This window comes from Leptonychotes weddellii, chromosome 13, assembly GCF_054177405.1.
Source record: "Leptonychotes weddellii isolate Sample4059 chromosome 13, ASM5417740v2, whole genome shotgun sequence".
NCBI classification, from domain to species: Eukaryota; Metazoa; Chordata; class Mammalia; order Carnivora; family Phocidae; genus Leptonychotes; species Leptonychotes weddellii.
In genome coordinates this window covers 59,186,083-59,204,576 of record NC_138381.1, presented here as the reverse complement: position 1 = coordinate 59,204,576, position 18,494 = coordinate 59,186,083, and the positions used below count along the sequence as shown (strand labels likewise).

The 18,494-nt window shown below is 50.9% G+C and overlaps 1 protein-coding gene and 1 pseudogene across 1 annotated transcript in view; both read left to right on the top strand.

Moving 5' to 3' along the window:
• BCR (BCR activator of RhoGEF and GTPase) overlaps positions 1 to 18,494 on the top strand; it is a 118,987-nt gene that overhangs the window by 34,863 nt on the left and 65,630 nt on the right. The gene's annotated exons all lie outside the window — the stretch shown is intronic.
• LOC115938134 (small ribosomal subunit protein eS21 pseudogene) lies at positions 10,923 to 11,275 on the top strand (annotated as a pseudogene).

Below are 18,494 nucleotides of genomic sequence, written 5' to 3'. Positions count from 1 at the left end.
AAAAAAAAAAAAAAAGGAAATAGATGGGTAGAAACCTACACAAACAAACTCCCCACCCAGCCTGGCATGCTCCCTTGCCCACATCCTGCTCTCCTTCTCTGGGACCTGGAGGCCTGCTGAAGTGGGGCCCCTCCTCGATTGGGGCAGGGTGGGGTGTGGTGTCGCCTTAGAAACTGTGCAGACCTCCTCCTTGGGCTCCCAAATGATTCATTTCCTTCCAATGTCCTATGCTGTTTTCCAGTAGAATCTCTGTTATGTGTGAATCAAGATCCTGGCTCATATTTTCTGCCATGACTGATGTGATCTTTCCCTTTAGAAATATTCTTCCTGGGGGCGCCTGGGTGGCTCAGTTGGTTGAGCGACTGCCTTCAGCTCGGGTCATGATCCTGGAGTCCCAGGATCGAGTCCCGCGTCGGGCTCCCTGCTCAGCGGGGGGTCTGCTTCTCCCTCTGATCCTCTTCCCTCTCGTGCTCTCTGTCTCTCATTCTCTCTCTCAAATAAATAAATAAAATCTAAAAAAAAAGAAATATTCTTCCTGCAGGGCGCAAAATCATTCTTTTATACTTGTTGGTACTTAGAGTGAGCGAATGTGTGTGAGTGTGTGTGTGCGCACGTGCGCGTGCATGCCCTATTGTCAGGTGCTGCACATGAAGCAAGCTAGGGAAGACATGCTTTTGTCTCATGGCATCTTGCCTGTGCTAGTGGGTTCTTAGCAGCATTTAAATGTCTGGGCGAAGATGAGGAGAAAAGTTCCTAATCTTCATAACAAATTTCTAGGTCCACGGTGATGGCAAGAAACAGCCAAGTTCTGAAACTGAGGAGAGGAAAGTGGTTGGGGCCTCTCCTTGTCATTTAGGCCAAGGAATAGCCCAGTCTGGCCTACCACTTGCTTTTATGAATAAAGTTTTATTGGAACACAGTACATGCATTAGTCCGTGCATGATACACGGCTGCTTTCACGCTGTAATGGCAAGTTTGAGTAGTAGTGGTAAATACTACATGGCTTGCAAAGCTGAAAATACTTACTAGCTGGCTGTTTGCAGGAAAAGTTTGCTGACCCCTGGTTTAGGATAGAACACAGAAGTGGAAGACCCCAGAATAGCATTCTTACATAAGAGTCTTTTTCTCTCCAGCAGCTTTGTCTTTTTAATTAGATTTAATATGGTTAGTCTCCTTAATACCACCTGAGGGGGGCCAGAAGGAGCAGGGTCCTGGAATTTGGGTTCGCGGAGTACAAACAGCTATCCCCTTGCCAGCAGAGGTTCCAGGGGTGTGTCTCCTGCATGTTACCACTCAGCCCAGAAACAGGGAGGGAGCTGTCAGCCGTCCTGTGGTCCAGCCCTCAGAGAGAGAACAGGGAATTAGCATCTGAGCTGCCCTATGGGACAGAAGGAAGAACATCTTGACTGTAAGCATGGTTAAACACTAGGATAAGCTGTCAGGGGAGTGTGAGAAATTCCCATCTGAAGAGAGCTTTGTAAAGGATAAATCATTTTCAAGTGTGTTTTCAGCTGCTTGGTGACGGGGCATTGGCCTCAATGGAATGGTCCCTGGAAGACAGTGTTTTGACCTTTCTGATTCAGCAGTTCACCACCACCCATCCACCCCCACCGCCCTGCCTTAGAGTAAACCCTTTGCTGGTCAGGTCACAACAACACCAAGCCCCTTCAGAAAGACTTCCAAGGCCCTGAGTTATTGGAGATTTGGTTTCTGGAGTGGTTCTTGCACCAAAGAAATCTTCTAGAAGGCTGGACCACCTTGTGAGGTCCTCGTGTCTATGTGCTGTACCTCTGTCTGTCTCAGGTTACCATCAGCCTCAGGGCTTCTTTTCCCACGACTTTTGTCAGCCTTGTCACACAAATGGTTGGGGGCACAGTGGTCAGGGTGGGTGGTTCCCATCAGGTTCCGGTGAGAGAAAATCAGACTGAGAAGTTGTAGGAAGTTTCCAGGAGAGAGTGAATGAATGGAATGGGGCTTCCTTTTCCTCCAGGGCAGATGCCATTTATAGTCCTGGTAGACTGAGGAACATCCACCTGGGTTTGTCTGAGGCACCTTCTGGAGGCAGACTTGGAACCCCAACAGAGGCCAGTGGGAAGGTAGTAGGGTGGAGGTAGGGCAGAGTTGGCTTTGACGAGAGCAGACTTCACCAGTCTCCTGGCATCACAACCAGGAGCCCTCCCCTTGAATTGTGTGTGTAGGTCTAAGTGGGTCCTCCAGCCACACACTTGCAAAGGAGTTTACTCTTGGCATGAATTCAAATCAGAAAGAGCCTCCCTGAGAAACAAGCAAATGGCTCAGTAAGCATCAACTGTATTTCTTTTTTTTTTTTTTTTTAAGATTTTATTTATTTATTTGAGAGAGAGAGAATGAGAGAGAGCACATGAGAGAGGGGAGGGTCAGAGGGAGAAGCAGACTCCCTGCCGAGCAGGAAGCCCGACGTGGGACTCGATCCAGGGACTCCAGGATCATGACCTGAGCCGAAGGCAGTCGCTTAACCAACTGAGCCACCCAGGCGCCCGCATCAACTGTATTTCTTATCTTCTGCCTTGACTGCACAAGGAGCTGCTAGAAGCCACAGTGATAGCCAGTAATGATTGGATGGGCATCTGTGGAGTCAATGCTTTTTCTGCACCTATCGATATGATTGTGTGGGTTTTCTTGTTAAGTCTGTTAGGAATTTTGAGTGATTTTTGAGTGTTGAACCAGCCTTGCATCCCAGGGGATAAACTCTTACTTGGTTGTGATATATTACTGTGTGTGTGTGTGAGTGTGTGCTGCCTTTCATTTACTAGTATTTTGTTGAGCATTTTTGTATCCAAGGTTCATGACAGATACTGTTCTGTAGTTTTTTCTTGTACTGTCTTTGGTTTCAATATGAGACTAATACTGGCCTCATAAAATGAGTTTAGAAGTAATCTTTCTATTTCCTGGAAGAGCTTGTAAAGAATATTATTTCTTTTTATTTATTTTTTATTTGGGGGGGGCATTATTTCTTTTTAAATGTTTGGCAGTGAAACTGTCTGGACCTAGGGGGTTTTGTTTGTTTTTGTAGTTTTTCAACAGCAAATTTGATGTCTTTAGTAGACATAGGACTATTCAAGTTATCTATATCCTTTAATTTAATTTATTTTTTCAATTTTTTTTTTTTTTTTTAAGATTTATTGTTTATTTGAGAGAGAGTATGGGGATAGGGGCAGGGGGAGAAGAAGAGAGAGAATATCAAGCAGACTCCCTGCTGAGCTCAATCCCACAACCCTGAGATCATGACCTGAACTGAAATCAAGAGTCAGATACTTAACCAACTGAGCCACCCAGGCATCCCTCAAGTTATCTGCTTCTTGAGTGAGTTCTGGTTATTTTTGTCTTTCAAGGAATCAGCCCGTTTCATCTATGTTGTCAAATTTATGTGCATGAAGTTGTTTGTAAGATTTCCTTTTTTTATTAAAGATTTTTATTTATTTATTGAGAGAGAGAGAGAATGATAGAGAGCATGAGAGGGAGGAGGGTCAGAGGGAGAAGCAGACTCCCTGCTGAGCAAGGAGCCCGATGTGGGACTCGATCCCGGGACTCCAGGATCATGACCTGAGCCAAAGGCAGTTGCTTAACCAACTGAGCCACCCAGGCACCCTGTAAGATTTCCTTTTGATGTCTGTGGGATCCATAGCTATATTTCCTCTTTTATTCCTGATTTTACTAATTTGTGTGTCCTTTAGTTTTTTCTTGGTCAATCTGGCTTTATCAGTTTTATTGATCCCTCCCTACCACAAGAATCAGCTTTTGTTTTCAATTATTTTTCTGGGTTTTTGTTTTCAGTTTTATTGTTTTCTGCCTTTATTATTTCTTTCTTATAGGTTTATTTTGCTCTTTTCATCTTTAAAGATGGAAACTTAAATTATTGACTTGAGACCTTTTTGTTTTTTAAGATTTTATTTATTTATTTGAGAGAGTGTGAGAGAGAGAGAGCATGAGCAGGGCAGACTCCCCGCTGAGCAGGGAGACCAACCTGGGGCTCAATCCTAGGACCCTGGGATCATGACTTGAGCTGAAGGCAGATGCTTAACTGACTGAGCCACCCAGGTGCCTAAGACCTTTCTTTTCTAATATAAGCATTTGATACTATAAATTTTTCTCTGGGCATTACTTTAGCTACATGCTACATATTTTCATATGTTGTATTTTTATCTTAATGTCCTTTAAACCATTTACCAGTTTCCCTCGGGACTGCCTCTTTGACCTGTGGATCATTTAGTAGTGTCTTGTTTAATTTTCAAATATTTGGGATTTTTCGAGATGTCATTCTGTTACTGATTTTTCATTTCGTTATGGTCAAAGCCACATGAATTAGTTTCCTATTGCTGCCATAATAAATTTCCATAAACTTAAGTGGCTTAAAAACAATGCAGATTTTTTTTTTTTAAGATTTTATTCATTTATTTGAGAGAGAGAGAGCACAAGCAGGGGGAGGGGTAGAGGGAGAAGGAGAAGCAAATTCCCCACTGAGCAGGGAGCCTGACGTGGGGCTCAGTTGCAGGACCCTGGGACCATGACCTGAGCTGAAGGCAGATGCTTAACCAACTGAGCCACCCAGGCACCCCGCAACACAGATTTATTATTTTACAGTTCTGAAGGTCACAAATTCAAAATGCGTCCTATAGGCTAAGTCTTAGTTTTCTTTCATCTGAGGTAGTTTTTATTTTGCCTTCATTCTTGAAGGATATTTCCACTGGGTATAGCATTCTGGGTTGGCGGGGTTTTTTTTTTTATCCATTTTCCTTTTTTATTTGAGAGAGAGAGCACATGCACGAGCAGGAGAAGGGGCAGAGGAAGAAGCAGACTCCCCACTAAGCAGGGAGCCCGACATGGGGCTCCATCCCAGGGCTCTGGGATCATGACCTGAGCCGAAGGCAGACACTTAACCGACTGAACCACTCAGGTGCCCGTGACAGTTCTTTTTATGTAGCACTTTATTACCATTATTATTATTATTATTATTATACTCTCCTCTGACCTCTGTAATGGTAGGTGAGACATCTATAATCATTTGAATCTTTGTTTCCTTATATGTAATATGTTGGTTTTTTTTCTGGCTTCTTTCAAGATTTTTTATCTTTGGTTTTTAGCACTTTGATTTTGATGTGTCTGGTAGTGGTTTTCGTTGTTTGGGGTTCACTGTATTTCTTGGATTTGTACATTTATGACCTTCACCTAATTTGGGAATTAGTCAGCTATGATTTCTGCAAATATTTTTTTTGTTCCAGTATCTTTTTTGGGACTCTTGTGATATGAACATTAGATGTTTTGACGTCGGACAGATCCTTGAGTTTCTGCTCCAATTTTTTCTTACTCTGTTTTCTTTCTGTTGTTTAGATGGATAATTTCTATTGATCTGTGTTTAAGTTCACTGACTCTGCTGTCATCTCCATTCTGATACTGAATTCCTCTCCAAGAAATTTCTTATAGGTGTTATTTTTTGTTCTAAAATTTCTGTTCGGTTATTTTGTTATAGCTTCTGTTTCTTTGTTGAGGACTCCTTTTCTTTCCATTTGCTTCAAGAGTCTTTGCCCTTACTTCTTGGAGCATGATTCTAATGTTACTCTGATTATTCCAACATTTGGGTCATCTGGGGGTTGATGTTTGTTTGTTGCCTTTTCCTTTAACAACTTCGGTTTCCGAGTTCTTTGTTGAGTAATTTTGGATTGTATCCTGGACAGTTTGAATGTTATGTTACGAGACTCTGGAAATGTTGAGGGAGTTGTTTAAACAGCCAGTCAACCCAGTTGGATTCAGACCGCACATCCTAGCCCACTTTCTCTGGCCTCTGGTTCCACCGCCCACCCTGCTGTGCACCAGCTGGGGGTCAGTCTGCAAGCTGGGCAGTAGTAGCAGTTCTCACCCCTGTGGTTCAGGTCCCAAACCTGTGCTGGGCTGAATGCAAGTGGTTTCACACATAGGCAGCTTGGGGGTGAGCCAAGGGCTTCACACACAGACTTGAAGGATCCTTTCTCCAGCTCCTTCCTCTCCCCAATCTGTCCCACACTCTCTGCTTCCCCAGGTCCTGACTAGAAAGCTGGGCTCCACCTTCCCCATGCTGTCACCGTACCGGTGGCAACAGGGACTCTGCTTCTTTGATGGCACTCGCCTAGTATAGAGTGGAGAGGGCACAGGACTCCACCCCAGGGGTCCCTGCTGCTGTGTCTTTGGGAAGGGGAAAGGGTGCCTCGCTTTTGATGGTGTTCATCTGGAGCACAGTAGGTGAGATTAAAAGAGTTTAATTCACTGGCTCCCTCCTTCAGGGTCCTTTGTGCAGAGAAAGGAGGCTTTTCTGTTGTTTGGGGTTTTTTTTTTTCTTTCTGTCTGTGCCTGTTGACACTTTTGGGCTACTCTAGTGCCCAAGCTGGGATAGATCGGACGCAGAAACTCCCAACTCTTCCGTGTGATACTACAGTGGTTTGTCCAAACCCATGCACTCCACAACACCAAGAGCAAACCCCAACACAAACTACGGGCTTCGGGGGATGATGGCGTATCCATGCAGCTTCATCAGCTGTGACAGATGCACCCCTCTGGTGGGGAATGTTAATAATGGGCGAAGCTGGGCATGAGTAGGGCTGGGGGCCTGTGGAAAATCTGTAGCTTCCTTTCAGTTTTGCTAGGGACCTGAAACTGCTGTAAAAGAAATAAAGGTTATAAAACAAACAGAAAACCCGAGAAGGCCCTTCTGGGGTGTACTTCCAGTTCCAAAATGCCCACCCGGTGCCCCTGCTCTTAGCTGCCTTTCTGAGTCCTGTGATGGCTATTTCCTATGTTTGGTCCAGAATTTGTAGTTGTGGTGAGTGGGAAAACATGGAGTGCACTTGCTCCGTCTCACCTGGAACTGGAAGTTCAAGCTTCTGCCTTTGAATTTCCTTCTTTCTGTGTGTGGTGGTGTTCCCTGGGGTCGGCCCCTATCCTTAGACATCATTTAGAGGGGTGCAACCTGTGCTGGTCACCTCTGCCTTCCGCAGTAACTTGCCCCCAAGCCCGACCCCACGGACACTTGTACTGCAGATCAGGCCCGGACCCTCTGGTGGTGTCCCCCGCCAGCCCTAGCAGCTTCCAATTTGTGATGCCCCAGAAGCACCTCTTTGCTTCTTGTCGGTTTACTCAGCAGTTTCCGACCCTGGTTTGCTCAGTCCCTGCTCTGCTTCAAGCCCTTCTGTTGATTTCTGTGGCCCCACTCAGAGGTTCTTACAGGGTAGGTATAGCTGCCTGCATTTCTAGAAAGAGAAAGGCTTCCAGCTATAAATGCATGGAAATCTTTGGCAGGATCGGGAATTCCTGGCCAGAGGATCCCAGAAATTGCCTCCCCACTCCCGCCTGTCCTGCCTGCCAAGACCTGGTTCCCACCAGCCTGCTCCCCAGCCCTGCATCCAGCTGTCATTCCCTAGAGCACCCACCCTGTGCAGTTGTCATGGACACATAGCATTCCTTCAGGGAATGTGCTCCATCATGGTGTGGGGTTCCAGCTTCTCTGTAGCGGGGGCCACAGGTGGAGTGGGGAGCACAGCATCCAGAACCATCTGACAGGACAGATGGCATCAGGCAAGCTATTGTTTTCCCATTTGTCAAATGGGAGTGACCCTAGGAACTTACAGCGCTGTGCTGGGATTAGCAGTGAGGTCTGTAACAGCCTGGCACGCTGTGGGTGCCCGGGAATGGGGAAGGAGGGGTTTTGTTTCTGAGATGATTTCCCTGCTCCTCTTCCGTATAGGAACCAACAGCACTTGCTGGGTGGAGCTGTGGGATGGAGGGGTGCTGTGGACTCAGGCTGCCTCATGTGGAGGCTGCACTGGCTGTGTTCTCCCCACCCCCTTCCCGCCGCGGGAGTGGAATCCAGCAGGAATGCACGTTGCGTTCTTCCCTGGATACTTGGGCCACCTGCACCATCTGGTGGGGCTCATGGAGCATGGGGCCTGCGAGTTATGTCCCCACCCACGCCTGCTCCCACATTTATGCCCCATTTTCAGAGGGAGAATCTGACCCCTGGCTAGAGCTGCAGGTGGGGGAAGGAAGCCCAGGCGAGTTCGTAAGTCTTTGAGGGTCTTCCTGTCCTCTTTCTCGACCCTTCCTGCTTTCCTCTGTGGCCCTGCCGTGCCTGCCTGCTCCCTAGGGCACCCTTGGTCTGTCTGAAGGCCACCATCCTTTAGTTGCTGAACCACCTTGTCCCAGGACGTGCTGTCAACTTAGTAACTCCGACCTTCGGTCTATTTCCTAATTTTATGTTGCTTTTTCGGCTCCCCAGCAGTTGACAGCCTCAAGACCCAGTGCTCAGCCAAGGACAGGGCCTGCTGATGTCAAAGCCTCAGGCCCAGCTTGGGTGATAGAAACCAGGACCCCCAGTGCCCCTGGGCAGGCGCCATCCTGGAGGCTGCAGTGTGCCAAGCACAGTGCCTGGCACCTTCTCAGGGTTTGCCGGCCAGCTGAATCCTTTTTATTGGTGAGAAGCCTGGGTCCCAGAGAGATGCAGTAACTTGCCAAGGTCACCCAGCGGGGCAGTGGTAGGACTGCGTTTGAGCCAAGATCCATGCCGCCCTGCACAGGAGTTCTGCGTCAGGGCAGCAGCTCAGGTGCAACCAGCCTGGGGGTGGCAGCCCTTGTCACCTGGGGGCAGGTGGAGGCCTAACCGGAATTGAGGTTCCAGCCCCGCTCAGCCGCTCACCAGCTCTCTGTCCCTGTGGCTGGTCAGCCGCAAGCCCACCTGATGCACCTGGCGGCACTCGTGGCCCTGCCCTGCCCCAGCCTCAAGGTGAGATGGCCGAGGGGAGGGATTGTGAGTGCTGCTGGGTCACCGGATAGAGGGAAGGCTTATTAACGAGGACAATGTGGTGGGGTCTGGCCAACGGGCCGCTGTCCTGTGGCAGTTTGGCAAAGACAGGAGCTGCCAGCCTGAGAAGCTGGGTTAGGCTCCCTTCGGTGGATGCACACACCTCATACCTGTGCACACGCCTGCAGCTACGTGCTACATGCACACACCCGTGCCACACTTACGCAGATGTGCACTCATGCTACACACACAGAGACACAGGAGGAAAATGTTGAGGGACAGAAATCAGCTCAGATGATATCAGCCTGCACTTGGGTCCGGAACCTTGGAGAGAACAATCTTTCCAGACTTTTGGGATCTGGTGGAAAAATCTCCCCTCTGGGGCTCCTCTGCTCCTGCTTTTGTCTTCTGGGACCCCTTGAGGTCTGTGGCAGGGCCCCGACCAGAGCACAGTGTCTGTGTTAGAGCCTCCAGAGGGCCCGCGTGCCCGCCTGAGGCAGCGTCTCCCCACTTGGATGCTCAGTTCTTGAAATGCGCTTCCCAGCAGCCTGTGTAGGCTCCGGGCTCCGGCAGCATCTCCACGCTGTTCCCACTGGCCCTTCTCCTGGCAGAGGCAGCCTGCAGCAGTTCTCCACCCGGTGGTGACAGGCTGTTCTTGTTTGGAAACAGAAGACACCATCGCTGCTTTTTTTTCCCCCCCTTTCCTAAAACACGAGGCTCAAGTTCAGTGATGCCTGTGAAGTGCCGGCTCTGTGTGTGCACGTAGAGGGCACCTGGGCCCTTAGCGCCCCGGTCCCCTCTCTGTCAGCCTCTTTCCTCCTGGTCCTCAGAAGAGCACCGTGGCCCCGCCTGCTGCAGGAGCTGTGCCAGCCAGGGGCCCTTGGAAAATCAGTCGTTAGGCCATGGGCACGTGGGGTCAGTGGGCAGACATTGGAGGCTTTCCCGGTTGTCAGTGACCCAAAAAATCACTTTCGGTTTTTGTGACTCAGAAATGAGCTCAACCCACACACCCTTTAGATGTTCTGAAACTCAGGGCCGAGTCCTCCGGATGGCTGTCAGCTGTGGGATTTTCTAAGTGAGCATTTTTATAGAGACCCATGCACAGCTGGACTCTCTGGAGGTAGTGAATGGAAATTTTACTATGTATCTTACCAGCTTAAAAAGAAGGGGGCTTGCCTTTAATCTCATGTTTCCCGGCACCCCGCATGTTGGTGGTTATGTGTATGGGTGGTTGTCTGTTTATTTTGATCTACACCCTGGGAGGCAGGGTGATCCATGAGCTAAAATAAGTCAAGCGGGGGACGGTGCCTTTTCAAATGGTCCCTGGGTGGTCAGGGGCCTTAGGACATGGGCTGTCCTAAGGAGCTTGAGTTGTTTAGGAGGGACTAGATGTGGGTTGTAAAGTAGGTGAGAAGCCAGGTAAGCTCTTACACACAGTGATTGGGAAAAAGAACCTGGGAGAGCATCCCATAAAAGGGGCGGGAGGTGACTATCAGGTTAAGTCACATTTGGGAAGGGTTTGTCGGGGCGGCAGAACTGAAGAACTGGTAGAATTCGGAGGCCCAGGGAGTCCGTCTGGATGGAGAGGGTGTGAGCCGAGGCCCAGAATGGGGCGTTGGGCGGGGGGGGGGGGGGCCTCACCACTCAGGGGGGCAGGCTGGCGAAGGTCAGCAGTGGCCTTCCGGGCTCTGCAGCCTGTTGCGCCTGATACTCCTCTCAGCCGCGGTAAGGATAGAAACCAGAGTGGGCTTGAGGACAGAGGCTCGGTTCCTGTTTCACTTCATGGGTCTTCTGGCTCTGAATTCCCTGAAAGCAGCTCTGCCACCAGCCTGCTTTCTGGGTTCGATTATCGGGTATAGCCTGGGTATGTGTTTCTCCAATTAAGGGAACCCTCCGCACAGGGTATAGAGGGCGTAAATGTCCAGGCCCATGTCTTCAAAGGCATTCCAGCGGGGGCTGCCGAAAGGAAGGGATGTGTTATGTCACCAGTGAGTCGTGGGTCTTTCTGGAAACTTGGAATGTGGCATGTGCGCCTGTATCCCCGAGTGTGTCACCTTGTTACCTCAGCTCTGAGGCCTTCCACGTGCCACCATTCTGGGCACAGCTGTCTAGGTTCTGACATCCCCTAGAGAAAAGCGGGTCTCGTGGTGGTGGCAGCAGGCGCGCCCTCGACGTGCAGAACGACGCCGGCGAGTTCGTGGACCTGTACGTGCCGCGGAAATGCTCCGCCAGCAACCGCATCATCGGCGCCAAGGACCACGCGTCCATCCAGATGAACGTGGCTGAGGTTGATAAGGTGACGGGCAGGTTCAACGGCCAGTTCAAAACCTACGCTATCTGTGGGGCCATTCGCAGGATGGGTGAGTCCGATGACTCCATCCTCCGACTGGCCAAGGCCGATGGCATCGTTTCCAAGAACTTCTGACTGGAGATCACGGATGTGGGATGTTTGTCATAAATAAATAGTAAAACTCCCCCCCCCGCCAAAAAAAGAGAGAAGCGGGTCTCTCCACACAGGTTCCTTGGGCTCCTGCTGTCCCATGGGCTCTGAGCACCCCATGGCTGTGACCTCCCCCTTGTCCTGGAGCCTCTTTGGAAGGTGGGTTCTCAGAAAGCTGGTGGCTCTGAGGTGGTCAAGGGTCCCACCGTGCAAACAGACCAGCCCGACCTTCCGATTGCCCCCGGCTCTTTTAGCGGCATTCCCCACCCTCCGGGCCAAGAGCAGAGCAGGGCTCAGGCTGGATTAAGGCAAGCCCGGGGAAACATACCTGCACCGCCGAGATTGGTTTTAAGAAGACAGAACATGCCTCCTACCGGGAAGATCCAGGTGGGCACAGCAAAGAGCCCCGGGCATAAGCTGTCAGAGGTCCTTTCACAAGGGCTGAGGGGGGACGCACACCTATTAGATGCCTGCTGTGTGGCACATGCTGTTGCGAATGTGTGATCTGACTGGGTCTCCACTGCTCACCTCTACCGGGGGGAAGGCGGTGCCCACTCTGGAGGTGAAGGGATGCCAGGACAGCTACCTCAGGTAGTGGGCTAGAGTCAAGGTCGTGAAGAGCAGGAATCGGCCTCGTTCTCTTCAGGTCTGTCAGGGAGGTCTGAGCTCAAATTCTGTGCCCTCGAAAGTACCTGAGTGAGGTGCCAGCCTGATAGTGTGATTGCTGGGCAGAGTGACCCAGTTGAACCAAACTGTTATTTCTACCATGTGCGGTATTTCTGGGAGAAGCGCCAGGCTCACAGCTGGTGTCGGATACCTCTGGGAGCCTTTCCAGATGCCTTGTTTCCCCTGGGACCTCAGGATTCCTGAGGGAAGGGCCTCTTCCCAGAATGTGTACCCCTGATGGGCCCAGGGCCTTCTGTGGTGCAGTGGTCCACTCTGCCCCGTCTGTGGCTTGAGTCTCTCCTCTAGAGGACTTGCTTTTCCTAAAAGGTGCTTTCAGAACTGAGCGTACTGCAGACCCTCATCGGGACCTGCCGGGTCTGCCGGCTGGGCTGGCCGGTGACAGAGATAGAGGCCTGAGTGGGCAACTGGCAGCTCTGCCATTGGGGGTGTCTCGGGTGTGTGGATCCTGTCTCCTCCCACGGTGCCAGTGCCGGGGAAAGCAAGAGGGGAGCTGGGCCTGGTTCCCAAGCCTGGCTGACTGAGGCGTGAGCATGGAGCCCGGACCAGGCTGTCACTCTGTGATGACAACTGGGATTATCACCGTAGGTGGTAATTCCCACATGACAGTTTCAGGTTTCAGGTCAAGAGCTGAAGCTAGTCCTCTGTCGCCTCTTTCATCTGGACAGAGATCCTTGCTGGCTTGTTTTCTGGCTCTTTCCTCAGCTGTTCTCAAGGCCTTGTGCTCCACAGAGAGCCTGTGGCCTGCGGACTCTGAGCCCCAGGGGAATGGGGAAAGCTCTGCTCCCGCTGATCCTGGCTGCAGGAGAGACCTGTGGGACGGAGGAGGGCCACAGCCTCCCTGGTAGACCAGCAATGGGCTGCTGAGAAGGGCGGAGTGGGGCTGCCATTTGGAGCCCTGGTGGGCTTTGCAGCAGGCCAGATGGATGGGATAACCCTGCCAGGGTCACCCTCTGACCCATGGTAGCCTGAGGCCCGGTGGGTGCCAAGGGTTCTGCTGAAACATGGTTTGCGGCCCAGAGAAGAATCTTCCCAGTAGCCCCAAGCACATGAGCTCCTGCTCTCCACCACCATCCCCCGCCCCCGCCCCCGCCCCACGACCTTTCCCAAAGTGGAGCCTTCAGCCTCACAAGGAAGTACAAGGTAATGCTGAGTACCCTAGGAGAAGTCAGGCAAGAGGTAATATGCAGTTTTTTGGAAAGGAGCTTCACAGGTTGGACCCCACGAATAGCCGAGGCTTCTGATAATTATGATAAATGATGCTTATGCTTCTGTATGCTTCTTCCCTCTGGCAGGGGAAAGGTGGCCTGCTTGTCACCCCCTCAGGGTGTGAGGGTGGAGTGTCATTATCCCCATTTCACTGGTGGGAACATCAAGAGAAACGAGCTTCCGAGTGGCTGCGGTAATCCCAGTTTGTTTGTTGTCTTCTTTCCGGCATGATGGAAGAAGGCCCTGGAGGTTGGATTGGGGGGCGGGGTGGGGAGGGTGGAGTCTGGAAACAGAGGAATTATATTTCCTTTTCCAAAGGTGTAGGTCAAGGATGGTAGAATTCCTGGCCACTTGATTCAAGTGCACAGAAGGTTTTCCAGGAGAAAATCCATTCTGTCCTAGACTTCGAGACCCTGCTGCCTCCTGGTCTTTCCTTGGCTTTTGACATTGGGTACATCTCAAGTTTTGGTGCAGAATATAAAATATCCCCCCTCACCCCTGCCGCCCCAGCTTACTTCCGGTTCATCCCCAGGATGCCTGAAGTCAGGGATCGAGCTCAGGGTGGGGCTAAACCCTCAGAACCTCCAGGAGGTGGCCTTGGCCAAGCACACCTGCCTGGCTGGATCCCTGCCTTTCAACTCAACTCATTAGCCGTGGGGCTCAGGGAGTGTTGCTTCCAATCCCAGACCTTCAACTTTCATCTGTGAGACAAGGTATTGGCTCCCTTGCAGAGGTGTGAGGACTTGAGGCCGAGCACCTGGACAGTGTCTGTTGCCGTGACTGTGTGCTGCCCCCACAGGGGTCTCAGAGCCCCTGACTCAGGCCAGCATCCCAGGTGCCTTCCCCTCTTTGCATCCAGAAGCCAGCAAACCTCTCAGGAGTGCCGTAGATTGGGGTGACCCAGGACTAGAGCAGAGGGGAGATTTGCAGACTAGCCTCCAGAACTGATCAAGAGCCATGCCTCTCTGGGGCAGGAATGTGGGCAAGCAGGGGGTTCCCTTGTCTGGTGGGGAGTCTGTGACTCCCAGTGGAAATCCACTGAGGATGGAACAGGGCTGCAGTAACAAAACCCCAGAGACTGGGGGGCTTAAACAACAGACACTGGTTTGTCATAGTTCCAGAAGCTGGGAAGTCCCAGATCAGTGTGCTGGCCAAATCAGTTCTTGGTGGAGACCTTCTTCCCGACTTGAAGACATCTGCCTTCTTGCTGTGTCCTCACATATCAGAGAGAGAGAAAGAGCACTGGTGTCTCTTCCTCTTAGAAGGACACTAATCCCATCATGGGGCCCTACTGTCTCAAAACCTCTCGTGAGGTTAGATTCTCATCCAAATCTAATTACCTCCCAAAGGCCCCACCTCCAAATACCATCACATTGGAGTTTAGGGATTCAATATGTGAATTGCGGGGGGGACACGGACATTCAGCACATAACAGCTTCACAGGCATATGGTCAGTCTGTCCCCAGTGTTGGTTTCTGACTTGTGGGTGCTATGAGCTTGTCATTTTAATACTTTCAGTTTCCTTATGTGCGCATAAAGCCCCCTTTCAGAGCAGGATGAAGGGAGCAAAATGAGCTCCCCTTGTCAGGTCCTGAGGTCAGGAAGGAAGAAGGTGCTGGGATTTCACTCAGGTCTCCCACCCTTCCTGTTCTGCCCTTAAGGGAGGGGCAGTTGGCGGACTATTGTGTGTGAGGGGTCCAGAATGCTTGGTTTCTAGAATTTCTGATTTGTACAGTTGCAAGATATCCTGGTAGTTTTGGTCTGTTCTTGAGTAGCATAGTCTGGGGCAAATCTACAATAGCTTAGCTTCTGAGGGAGAGCGGCACTGGTTAAGAAGAGCCCAGGAGGGCGGGAGTGTGTTGGGTGGCTGCAGGGTGTGAGGCTCGGGGCTGGCCTGTTGCCCTCTGACCTCGTGAGGCACAGTGGCTGCTGTTTTCTTCTCTCTCTGCTGTCTTGAGTCCGGAATGTGGAGGTGCTGTGGGTGCGCTGCTGAGCGTGGACAGCCCCCGGGTGGCTGCGGCTGGCTGGACAGAGTCCCATTTCCATGAGTGGGTGAGTCATTGACCATGAAGACACTGGGTGGGAAGCAGCTTCTCAGGGCCGGTACCTGATCTCCACAATTACTCTATGTATTGGTTTCCTAGGGCTGCGTAACAAAGAACCACACACTGGGTGGCTCCCACAAGAGACATTTATTGTCTCACAGTTATGGAAGCTGGAAGTCTGAGATTGAGGCGTTGGCAGGGTTGGTTCCTTCTGAGGGCTGTAAAGGAGAATCTGTCCCAGGCCTCTGGTTTTTGGATTTTTTGTTGGTTTTGTTTTGTTTTGTTTTGTTTTTTTGGTTTGTAGATGACTGCCTTCATGTTCGCGTGACATTCTCTCTATCTGCTGGTCTGTCTTTAAATTTCCCTTTTCTGGGGCACCTGGGTGGCTCAGTTAAGTGTCTGCCTTCGGTTTAGGTCATGGTCCCAGGATCCTGGGATCGAGCCCCACATCTGGCTCCCTGCTCCACGGGAAGCCTGCTTCTCCCTCTCCCACTCCCCCTGCTTGTGTTCCCTCTCTCGCTGTGTCTCTGTCAAATAAAGAATTAAAAAAAAAAAAAGCCTCCGACTCTTGGTTTTGGCTCAGATCATGATCTTGGGGTTGTGAGATCGAGCCCCACATTGGGTTCTGTGCTCAGCACAGAGTCAGCATGAGATTCTCTCTCTCCCTCTGCCCCTCCCCCTACTTGTGCTCTTTCTCTCTCTCTCTAAATAAGTAACTAAAATCTTTTTTTTTTAAGATTTTATTTTATTTGAGAAAGAGTGAGAGAGAACATGAGAGGGGAGAGGGTCATAGGGAGAAGCAGACCCCACTGAGCAGGGAGCCCGATGTGGGACTCCATCCCAGGACTCCAGGATCATAACCTGGGCTGAAGGCAGTTGAGCCACCCAGGCGCCCCAAGTAAATAAAATCTTAAAAAATAAAATAAAATAAATTTTCTTTTTCTTTTTTTTTAAAGATTGTATTTATTTATTTATTTGAGAGAGAGAATGAGAGAGAGAGAGAGCACATGAGAGGGGAGAGGGTCAGAGGGAGAAGCAGACTCCCCGCCGAGCAGGGAGCCCGATGCGGGACTCGATCCCGGGACTCCAGGATCATGACCTGAGCCGAAGGCAGTCGCTTAACCAACTGAGCCACCCAGGCGCCCCAAATTTCCTTTTTCTATAAGGAAACAATTGTATTGGCTTTGGGCCCAACCTAATGATCTCATTTGAACTTGGCAAAAAGACCATGTCTCCAAATAAGGTCACATTTGGATGTATTGGGGGTTGGGACTTCAATATGTAAATTTGGGCGGTGGGGAGACACAGTTCAGCCCGTAACGCTGTACTACTTTCTTCTTTTTTCAACATTTCTAAACCTGGCTGATCTTTAGTTTTTTGTTTAGGGTTTGTTTTGGGGGGGTTAACATAGGTTTACCATCTTAACTATCTTCAAGCGTGGAATTCCGTACTGTTAGACACGTTCACGTTGTCATGCAGCCATCAGCACCACTTACCTCCAGAACTTTTTCTTCATCCCGAACAGAAGCTCTACACCCTGAGCAGTAAGTGCCCCCTGCCCTTACCTCCCAGCCGCTGACAACCCCCACTCTATTTTCTGTCTCTATGAATGTGCCTATTCTAGGTAACATGGATATCATGGACTGTTTGTGTCCCCCCCCCACCAAAATTCATATGTTGATTCCCTAACTTGCAACATGACATTTGTAGGTGGGGCCTTTGGGAGATAGATCATGAGGGCAGCCCTCGTGATGGGATTAGTGCCCTTATAAGAAGAGACCCAGAGAGGGCTAGCACCCTCTTTCTTTCCACCCACCAAGACAAGGCCACGTAAGCACACAGCAAGAATGCGTCTGTCTCCAAGCCAGGAAGAGAGCTCTTACCAGAACCCAGCCCTGCTGGCACCTTGATTGGCGACTTCCAGCTTCCAGGACTGTGAGAAAATAGATTTCTGTGGTTTCATGGACTCAGTCTATGGTATTTTGTTAAGGCAGCCCCAGCAAACTAATACATTCGTATCAGTGGAATCATGGGGTGTTTGTCTTTTTGTGCCTGTCTTATTTCACTTGGCATAATCTCCTCAAGGTTCACTGTGTGGTAGCATGTTGCAGGACTCCCTTCTTTTTTTAAGGCTGAGTAGTACTCCATTGTACGTGTCCATTGCATTTTGTTATTCATCTATCTGCCGTTGGACACTCGGGTTGCTTCTGCCTTTCCACCATTGGAAATGATGCTGCTGTGAATGTGGGTGTACATGTACCTCCTTTCCTAACTCTCCCCAGGCTTCCCAAGGTGGAGGTGGGGCAAGTGGGTGTTCCCCCTGCCCTCCTAAGCTCACCCCCGGTGAGCGCCTGCCCGTGGCCCAGCCCTGGCCTGGGCTCTGTACGCTGACCACCAGAGCGGGGAAGCCCTTCCTTCCCACCATCTTTTCTCTCTTGCTCTCCACATTTCCTCTTCGAAGTGGGAATAGAATGGGAGGGGGGTGCCCACAGCCATGTAGTGCCCACGTGCCTCACTTCCCACTTTGCTCCCAGACCACGGTCCTGCCCTCAGTGCCATCCTCTCTTGAAGGGTTCTACTCACCTCTACTGCCTTGTGCTCCCTACCTGCCATGACTCCTCTGGCCAATTGCCTGCAGCCAGGTCTTGGCCTTGGGTGCTAGAAACTCAGTGTCCCCTTTGCTCTTCTTCCTGTCTCCATGTGAGTCCACTCAGTCTGGGCCTGTTCGTGGCATTTGATGTCGTGGTGTCCATTCCCCCTGAAACCAGGCCCTCCACCCATTCACCTGGAGTGACCATCACAGAAGCCTCCAGCTGGGTCCCTCCAGCTGGGTCCCTCCAGCTGGGTCCCTCCAGCTGGGTCCCACCTGCAGTGCCACACCCAGATGTGCTGCCAGAGTGTCACCTGCCCGTGTTCCCTGGGGCCCCTCTTGGTCCAGGCCTCCGTGACCCTTGATACTTCCTAAATCATGCCTCGGGTCCTTGGCCCAAAGCCCAAGGCTTTTCTCAGAATTACTGCTTCCCACTGCTCCTGACTCATTCCCAGCTTATCACCTTTCCCAGCCCTTCCTTGTTCGTGAGCTCCCAGAAGCCCCTGCATGGGACACCTCTGCAGCCCCTCTGCTGGTTGAAGGCCCAGTGGTTCTTCCATCCCACACAGACCTCATCTCTGTGAAGCCCTTCTGGCCTCTCCCAGGGCCGGCCGTCTCTTCTCTGACCCCATGGCAGCACTTTCACGCCACGGGCAGCAGCTGTATGAGTCTCCTGGGGCTGCCATTAACAAATGGCCATAGACTCATGGCTTAAAACAGGTA